Source organism: Tupaia chinensis, unplaced genomic scaffold (assembly GCF_000334495.1).
Source record: "Tupaia chinensis unplaced genomic scaffold, TupChi_1.0 Scaffold144842_1, whole genome shotgun sequence".
NCBI lineage: Eukaryota > Metazoa > Chordata > Mammalia > Scandentia > Tupaiidae > Tupaia > Tupaia belangeri.
In genome coordinates, this window is record NW_006204702.1 from 12597 (window position 1) to 22729 (window position 10133).

The 10133-nt window shown below is 34.1% G+C and overlaps 1 pseudogene; it reads right to left on the minus strand.

The window, feature by feature from the left end:
* Nucleotides 1-2037: 2037 nt before the first annotated feature.
* LOC106733761 (olfactory receptor 4C15-like) lies at nt 2038-2998 on the minus strand (annotated as a pseudogene).
* Between the last annotated feature and the right edge of the window lie 7135 nt (nt 2999-10133).

Here is a 10133-nt window from a genome sequence, read left to right on the forward strand (position 1 = left end):
CCTAGAATTTATTTTAATGAGTTTTAAATACTTTTTTTTATTCTGAATAATCACCAATTCATCAATGAATAAATAATATCATCCCATTAGTCACCATACATATAGTACAGACATACACAAATATGCCATGCAAGGCAGGGAAAGATGATCTTTACCTTTTTTGCTATCATGTCGGAGAGATCAAATACTTCTAAATAAGATAGGGCCCAACTGGTTGCACAGTGGTTAAGGTGTTGGATTCCCACATGGCAGACTTTGATCTGAGTCCCAGAACTGGTGGCTTGATTTCTTATTCTCCCTTTCTCTCTCTAATTAAGTTGAAGAAGAAGGATAAAAGATTTTAATTAATAATTATTTAAAATAAATAAATACAATTATTAATTACATAAAAATTTCACATAAGTGTATACGATCATACCAAGTTTTTTTTTCAAAAGTAGAAATCTCACTCTAAAAGAAATTAATTGGTTAATGAACTTCCAAAAATGATAAAGAAATAGAGTTCTAGCTTTAATATATTAAATATGTTAAACAAAAGTTTCCCACAAGATTCTCTGAAATTCAGTTATTCAAATTGAGTTTCTAAACTTTGAGTAAATATTTCAAAATTACTACTTCAAATTGTCCATCTATCTCTAATAAAACTACATCATCTAAATAAAGATTCTTAGACATCCAACTAAAGCAATATTAGTCCAGGGAGATAAACGAAGGATGCTATAACTATAAGGCCTGACTGACAGTTCTATTTATCTCTGATTACTATAAAAGAGAAAACAAATTATTACTTATTTTTTAATACATTGAGTTTCTGCTGGAGGATAGCAATAAAGAGGGTTGTGAGGCGAAGAACAGTTAAATGAGAAAAGAGAATGAAAAATCTTAATAAGGAAAAACGCATGCATTACTTCAGGTAAACACTCAGATAGCCTCTATGAAAACTGCATTAATTAAATCAAAAGTTGTTAGAAGTAAATACATAGGGAAATAGTGAACAACTACTAAAGCAAGATAATACAATTCCATTTTCTTTATTTTAAATAAGCTAAGATAAAAGTTGGGAATGTGAAGGCAGGAAGGTGTCTTGTTGACAAAGTGTATGCATTCATTGAGATCAACATGGTCTCAGAGTTTTATTACTGAATTCAGCAATTACTTCCTAACACTTCTCTGGGTCTCCATTCTTCATCTTTAAAAAGAATTAAGAAGGACATACAAGTACTTATTTTACACATTCTCTGAAACAGGGAAGTATCCATTCTTCACCTTTAAAAAGAATTAAGAAGGACACATAAATACTTATTTTACATATTCTCTGAAACAGGGATTCTTTCTTTTATATTGTATCTTTTAGCCTTTACAGAAATTTTATAATTTTACAACTTCATAGTCCATGTAACTGATGAGAAAACTGTGGCTCAAAAACTTTAAAATGACATGCCAAAGAACTTTTTCAAGAAGCTTCCAGTCCATTCGTAAGTAAAAGGCCATACACTGAGGTGCTTGCTTTTTCTTAGATGCTTTTGTTAGATAGCCAGGCTTACTAATTAATCATTACTAAGTCTTTCAGCAAAAGAGCAGAGTATAGTGCAATCTCTTCATGATATTGTCTTTCTTCAATCTAATTCTCTTTTGCTATCTCCATTCTTCATCCCCATCTAGGATCCTAGCAGGAAATGGAATACCTCTCATAAAAGTCACTTAGACTTGATGTCCTAGTTTTTTCCATTTGCAATAGTTTGAGTAGGAGTCTTTTCCTAAGCTTGAAGATATTTTTGTTCTCCCTCCACAAAGGTTTTTCAAACACATAATAAATAGCAAGTAGTCTAGTATGTAATTTCTTTTGATTTTTTTCAATTATTAGATTCCAAATAATCATAAAATTCTCTTTACACATAATGTGACTAAGTTGCAAATAAATGGTTGAGGGATATGAAAGTGAAAACATTTTGAAGCTTTTTCTACACTATTACCTTACCTCTTTCTGTACCAGGTATATTGGAAAACATTTTGTTTAAGATCATTTTTACTTTAGACCTAATTTTTAAACTTTAATCTTTTACTTTTCATCAGGAAAAAACACTTTAATCTTTTCCACACTTTACTCATGACATATTTCATGTCTTTATTCCTCAAAGTATAAATCAGAGGATTGAGCAATGGGGTTACCATGGTGTAAAATATTTCCACTATTTTGTCAGAGGAGAGAGTAGTTGGAGGTCATGCATATTCAAATGTGCATGGGACAAAAAATAAAACCACAACAGCAATGTGAGATCCACGAGTGGAGAGTGCTTTTCACTGCCCTTCAGAACTATGGGTCCTCAGTGAGAGCAAAATGACACCATAGGAGGTAAGTAGCAAGGAGAAGATTAAAATGCAGAAAAACCCACTGTTAGTGACAACCAAAATGCCAACAATATGAGTGTCTGTGCAGGCAAGCTTCATAGTAATGGGTACAAGTCACACATAAAATGAGCAATGACATTGGGGCCACAGAAGGGCAACTGGAAAGTAAAGAGAATTTGTATCATGGAATGCAAGAAGGCCCCTGTCCAGGCTACTCCCATCAGAATGTCACAGAGCCTCCAGTTCATGATAGAAGAGTAGTGCAAGGGCTTGCAAATGGCCACATAACGATCAAAGGCCATGGCTGTGAGGACAATCAACTCCACCCCAGCAAAGAAGTGTCTAGCAAAGATTTGGATCATGCAACCTTGGAAAGAGATGGTTTTCCTCTCAGAGAGAGAGTCTGCAATCATCTTTGGGGTGATAACAGAGGAGAAGCACACATCAGGAAAGACAGAAAGGCCAAGAAGAAGTACGTGGGGGAGCCCCGCAGGGCAGGGCTGCTGAGGATGGTCACTACAATTAGCATGTTGCCCCCAATGGTTGCAATGTACACAAACAAGAATACAAATAATACTATTTTCTGAATATTTGGATTTTGTGAAAACCCCAGAAGGACAAACTCAGTTGCCAAGCTTTGATTGTGCATGTCTTTAAAGGAAAAAATGTAATTTACGCCAGTGATCCTGTAGAATCTGCAACTGTGAAAAAAGCTTTCAGATCTGTTTATAGTAGTATACGTCATGAGCAAGTTGGTGCACACATATATGACATGATCTTGAGAGCATCTGTTGTCCTTGAGAAAATAAAATCCAAATTTTATGTAGATAGCAATGAAAAGTCACAGAAATTGAGATGCAACTAATTATTGATACTTTAAGATAGCCAAAGTTTAACTAATTACTGATACTTTAAGATAGCCAAAGTTTCAAAACATAGAAAACAAAGTCTCCACATGTGGTAGAGAAGAGAACAGACTTGATCTCAAGTGCCAGCTTTGATCATTTATTTACCAGCTGGTTTCTGGGGTTGGTTTATTGAAAAACATTCACAGACTGCATCTTAGTTGTGGGGAAAGCAATACTGGCATTCATAATAATGCCTGCCATTGTCACGAATGAGAGTATGTGACCTCCTATGCTCAAATATTTCTTTAAAAGTCCAAGCTGTATTGGGCCTTTGAATTATTAACTTTTTCTTTTTTTAATTGTATTTATTTTCTGAAAGGAAGTTTCTCCCTTACAGGTCTAATCTATTCCAATCCCATTTTCCTCATTCTCCAGCTAGACAGAATCTTGGGGATACATACACTTGGTGTGTTTCATGTTGACTCAAGATTTGGAACCACAGTCAGCTTGGTTGGCTTCCAGCAAGTTCATTGTCTTGACCTACTAAAGCTGGGTAATTTATTATTTAAAAAGGATAAAGATCTATCTCTATACTTAATACATAAAAAATGTGCAGCAAGAGTTCAGTTATTCTTTTTGAGTGAATATGTAAAATGAAAATGGATTTTCCTATACATAATAATGTTAATTTTGTAATGCTGTTATGATGACTAAGTGAAGTAATACAAAATAGGCAATTGCTTAGGACCTGCTGCCTAAGAAACAGTCTTGATAAGATCTTATTATGCCTATTTCATTGGTGAGAAACTCATCCATAAGAGATTAATTTGAGAAAATAACTGTTTGAGATTTTAACACAGAATCTCTGGTGCCAACATCCAGTTCTTTTCTACTTGATCAACATGGAAATGGGTGGAGATTATTTTTTCTTTTTTCAGCAAGAACTTCAGTGCTGTGATGGCCTTTCTGTAGTGTCCATCCACATTTAAAGTGTAGTCTCTAATAATTTTGCTCATATTTGAATGAGGTACCTTCATAAAGGATACAGAGCAAATGATGCAGAATCAGAAGGCAATGGCCCAATCACTTGCACATACAAATTGACAGCAACCACATAGGTAGAGATATAACATCTTGAATATGAGTCCTGAGGTCTTACTCATTATTTACCAGTATTCATACAATATGGCTCAGTCTGATCCATTATATGTATATGACTTCATTTTAAAGGAGAAATGTTCATAAATAGCTCCCCTGTTCATCCTCCACGATTATGATGAAGATCAAACTTGAAAATGTGAAAATATTGCTTACAGTAAAGTCCCTTACCAATTGTAGTCATTATTATTGTACTTAAAAAGCCAGCCCACTTGGCCTTATCCCATAGACTAATGGTTAGGGAATTGGATTCCACATAAATGTCTCTGATTTAAATCCTGGTTATTGCTAGGCGTGTGTGCTTGCTTTCCCTAAATCAATGAGATGGGGAAATAAAGAAGATATTGCTGCGTGATCATGTCCCATTGGGGTCTGTTTACTCTCTCTTTCTGCATTTCTGTCTCTCTCTGGTGAAGCACATATACCCCCAATAATAAAAAAATAAAAAGCCAGCCACCTAAACCACAGAAAGCTTTCTCCTGAGTCATCAAAATAATTACTCCACTTTTGACTTTTTTCCACATAGCCACAGCTTCAAAAGATTATTGCATCATTACTTGAAACTAGAACTGAAATTTATCAGTCAAAGAGCATATAAATGTGTGAGAATATTTTATATGTATACATACATACTATATGTTTGTTAAAATACAGTCAATTGGGTCAGCCAGCAGCATGTTAGTTAAGGCTGACTATTCAAGTCCCAGACCTAGTCGCCAGGTGCATGCATACTCAAAGTCCCAAGAGAAAATTAGAGATTGTAACCTCATAATTCACCCCTGGGGATGACTGCTTTGGGGATGATTGCTTTCTCACTTTCCCTCCCTCTCTGTCTGTCTCTCTCTGTCTCTCATTCTGGCAAATTATAGCAAAAATTTTTTTAAAAAGAAAGAAATAGGTGAATGGCATGTGCAGTGGTACATCCCTGTCATCCCAGCTACTCAGGAGCCTGAGGCAAGAGGAACAGAAGTTCAAGGTCGGCTTAGGAAACATAGCAATCCCACCTATTAAGATAAAGGGCGGGAATAATTTGCCTTATTTTGTTAATCAAAAGATAACCTTATTTTTATGAATGCCTTGTGGAGTTAACAGAAAAAAATTTACAATATAGTAATATACTAAATATACAAATGAGTATATTAATATCTATTATTTTGCTTACTTTGAAACAACCATGTCTATTATGGCCCCAGGTATGGTTGTAACTGGTGTCTGCACTAGGAACTCCATGTCCAGTTACACAGTATCACAAAGAACACAAAAGGATAAGACAAACCCTAAGAGGTCATTGAATCAGTCATTAACCATATATTACATAATAAAGGACATTGATAATTGATTTAGTCATGGTCAGTGTAGCCTAGGATCAAGACAAGAACAGCAATTATGAAAAATGAGTAAGAAGATCAGCTCCAAACTCTTACAGATCTATGTTCTCAAATAGGCTCTTCTATTTGTTCTATGCCATGCAACAATTCACTTAAAATTTTCAAAGCTTCAGATTCTAATTCTGTGCATATAAAAGGAAGATCTATTGATATGGTTCTGGGGGTTTACCTGTTAAAGTAAAATGCACATAAAATTACATATACATACACACACATAAAGTGTAGAATGTATACACATACCAGAAACTTCAGGGGGTGGACACTACATATGAGTAGGGCAGGAGAGGGGACAAAGAGGTTTGAGAAAAAATGAATTAATAAAAAGAATAAAAAAGTAAGGAAAAAAACTAGTAGAATATTGAAAGTATACAACACAACATAATGTTTTTGATGAAGATATGAATATGCTAATATCTTTGATTTGATTATCACACACAGCATGTATACTTTGAAAAACTGCTATATGCCACAAAGATGTATAATAACTCAGTGTAAATCAGAAATTTTAAATAAACAAGTAGATAAGTAAGTAATACTCCAGTAGGAAGTACAAAAGATTATGAGGAACAGCTAGAACAAGGTCCCAAAAGCTAACAAAGTTATTGACATAGAGCAGAAATAAATATCTCAACTTTTACTTCTAATTTCTTTATCATGACCAAAGATAAGGGTCTTTATTCATCCTTTTATTTATTTACAAGTATAAAATATTTTGCTTAGTTGCTTACAAATTTCTATTATTTTAAAATAAAAACCATAGCTGGATTAGTGTTAGCATTATTATTATTATTATTATTATTATTATTATTATTATTATTTTAATTGTCAAAGTGTGTGTGTGCTCATGAGAGATAAGGAGAGAGAGAGAGAAAGCATCAATGCAATGTGGAGTGCCACTCCACAATCCTCTTTCCTCCATGCATCTTTCCAGTCAGGATTTTGGACGTGCATGCACACACATCCATCTTTTTGTTTGTCAGTTATCCTGGGTCCTCCAATGAAGCCTCTTGTGCTAGAATTTTAACTGTGGTCTGGCATGTGAGAAGTGGCAGGGCTGACCCAGTGTTATTTACAAGCAGCATCTACGTACACAAAATGAACTAGAAAATTGAATCAGCCTCAAGAATAAAATATGTCTTAAAAACATCCTGTTTTTAAATTATACCTATTTAAAATTTCAGTAAAACTGATTAATTCATATGATTTTTGGAAAACATGTTGAAAAGTCATTCTAAAATCACAAACATGTTCAGATTCCTTATACTATTACCCGATCTGGAAAATTTATTCTAAAAGTGAAATGAGGTGGAGAAGTTCTACAATGGAAGATGGTTCAGTGGCACTTAAAATAGTGAACATTAAGAAATATTATTTAAAATACTAAATAATAGGAAGATATTTCTATAAATTGAACTATTACAAATTAATATCATGATGCTATGATGCTATAAATTCTTGTAATAGGAAGTCACAGATAGTGAAGCATTTTTATAATATGTAAAGTGAGAAAAGCAAAAAGTTGTAATAACTGTCCCTTTGTACAAACATATTAATACGCTTTGTAGTTTAGAAGAGAACATATTAAAATGATCATTTTTATTTGCAATATGTATGTTGTAATAATAGAATATGCAAAATTAAACATCAAAATTAAAACCTACACCACCATATTTTCCATCATCTAAACAGTTCAGTAAAAAAGAAGAGGTATTTGGGGATAATACATTAGTATGCAACTAACATGCTAAGATAACACAGAATCATACTAAAAATTGTAAGTTCTATTGTATGTTTTCCATAAACAACCATACCATGGGCCTAGCCCACCCCATCCTCCTAAACACTCACTTTGACATCAATTTTACATTCACATTCTCCCATAGGTAGCAACTTATTGTGCCCACGTTTCTCCTAGAACATTACACAGTCTTTTCTTTCTTGATAGCCATACCTTTAAAATGCTGGGGCTACCTGAAATTGCTCAGGGCTCTCTCATTGCATCAACTGTGGGCCCTGGGCCAACTCTAGAGCCAGTGATCTTGGTAGACTGAACACCCCATGTCCCCCATCCACATTGCTGCTCACTCCCCCCTTTCTTATTAGCCACAAAACTAATTATTGCACCAATTGCTTTTAAAATAATTGATACTTGTGTTTCAAGTTTAAAGTATATACAACATTCAGAACTATACGAAGAATCAGTGAAATAGTCATTAATAAGTAGTGTTTTATAATTGTATTTGAAACTGTATATCAGTCACATTTGCATATGTTTTTCTAAGTAATTATTGTCAGTACAAATTAAAAGAGTAAGCTAAAATTCTATTATCCTGTTTAAGTTATTTAAAGCTCTTTATATTATGATACAGGATTGTTATTCAACAAAAAAGATGTATTCCTTCTCTTTCTAGATAAGCATATTCCTTTTTGTCACAACCTGAGGACTAAGGTTGCTTCAGGTTTCAGGTCCTTTTCTCTCTCCTCAATACAGCTCTACTTATGTTCCTAAATATTTCAATTATTATACATGCACTAATTCTATTTAGCATTTGGAACAACAAACAAATAAAACCTCTGCTTTCTGGGGCCCACAGGTCTCATGGTGGCTAAGAGTCTTGGACTCCCACATGGCAGACCATAGTTTGGGTCCTGGGCCTGATGGCTTGTTTTCTCGCTTTCCCTTTCTCTTTCCTCTCTCAATCTGTCCCTATCTGGTCAAATTAAAATAGATAAATAAAATAGATTTCAGTAAACTAATTCTTTTTTTAAAACTTTTTCCACTACTGTCATTTCTGAGAGATGCCTGAACTTTCTTTGTTTCTGTTTTATTTGTGATTAAGCTTGTTTTAAGGGAGAGAGAGACACAAAGCCACAACAAATATCACAAAAACAATTCAGAGCTTCAACCACTTAAATTTTAATGAACAATTCTGAGGCAGGACCTTAATGCTATTATGACATCAAATGCACTTAGGAAAATTGGAGTGGACACAGTTAAAAGTCATTAAACTCCATGACTTGAGTCATTCTTTCTTACCCTTAATATCTTCCCCTATGTCATTTGTTATGGTGTGGAAACAGTATGCTCTATTTCAGAACAACTCTGTAAGGTATAACAGCACTTGAATGTATCAGGCTACATCAGCATGCTTTATGCACCCAGAAAATTCTGACTTTTAAATTGAAATGATCAGGATAAGGAGAGCATTGGAGGATAAATGACTAAGTGGGAATATATGAAGAAAGAAAGAAAAATGAAACAATGCTGGCAACTAGGGCAACAATATGCACCTGTTGCACTTCTACGTTGTTTGGATTTAACTTGAAGTTGAACATGGGTCAAGTTCCATTAGAAAGTAGGTGCTCCTAGCACTTCTGCTCCAGTGGCTTGCACTCTGTTACTAACAGTTGCTATTTATTGAGCACTCATTATGTGTCACATGCCACTTTATGACTCCACATGTTTGCTTTTATTTGCTTCTACATCCTCTGAGCTTGATAATATTAAAATCCCCATGAAAGATGAAGAGTCTGAGACAGAAAGGTTATGTAACTAGCTGATCAAGTGTGCAGTTATTATTGTTAGGCCACACATTACATTAAATTAAATGTGTGTGTTGGTAGCCTGACCACAACACACACATTTGTATGTACTACATCACATTCTTATATTAGTCTAAATGCATTTTATTTCTTTCTGAAATTAACATTTTTTAAACATAATTTAACTATTAAAATCTATGTATTCTTTCAAAGTTAATTCAGCATATTTTTTAACATTATTAAAGTTTACATTCAATCACTGTACATCTTTACAGTGACTCCATCACAATTTAAACAACTCTCTTTGAAGTGCAATAATTATAATCTCACTACATACCAGTTCCTTAAAAATTCTGATGATGGCAATCTCCCGTTCCCTGTAGAGAAAAGTCTACCCAGTACCTGGCCACAATGTGAAAGTTGTTTCCACTTCTTATATCTACATCTAAGAGAGATAAGAACAGTTCTCACAAAGTAGAGAACGCTCCCTACTGCTTTGTGAGTATTCTTCTCAGCATGATCTCAGTGAAAAGGAAAGAAAGAAGCAAATATTTTCTCCTTGATTTCCAACTGGGATTTAAAGAGATTTCCCTGAGAGATCATGAACCTGTAGAATTGCTTCTGGGTACCCTGCAGGGTTTGGAAATTTCCCATCAGTATGATTTCCAAGACACAATCTTTTGTGGTTTCATTTGCTTAAGTTTTTGCAAATCTTTTCAATCCCTGAACAATGAAGAGGTTTTTTTTTTGTTTGTTTTTTTCTTTAACTTTGCGGTTTCTATTTTATGATTCTTTCATTTTTCTTCAGTGCAGGACTAGAACATTGTGGATACTGGTATCCAATATA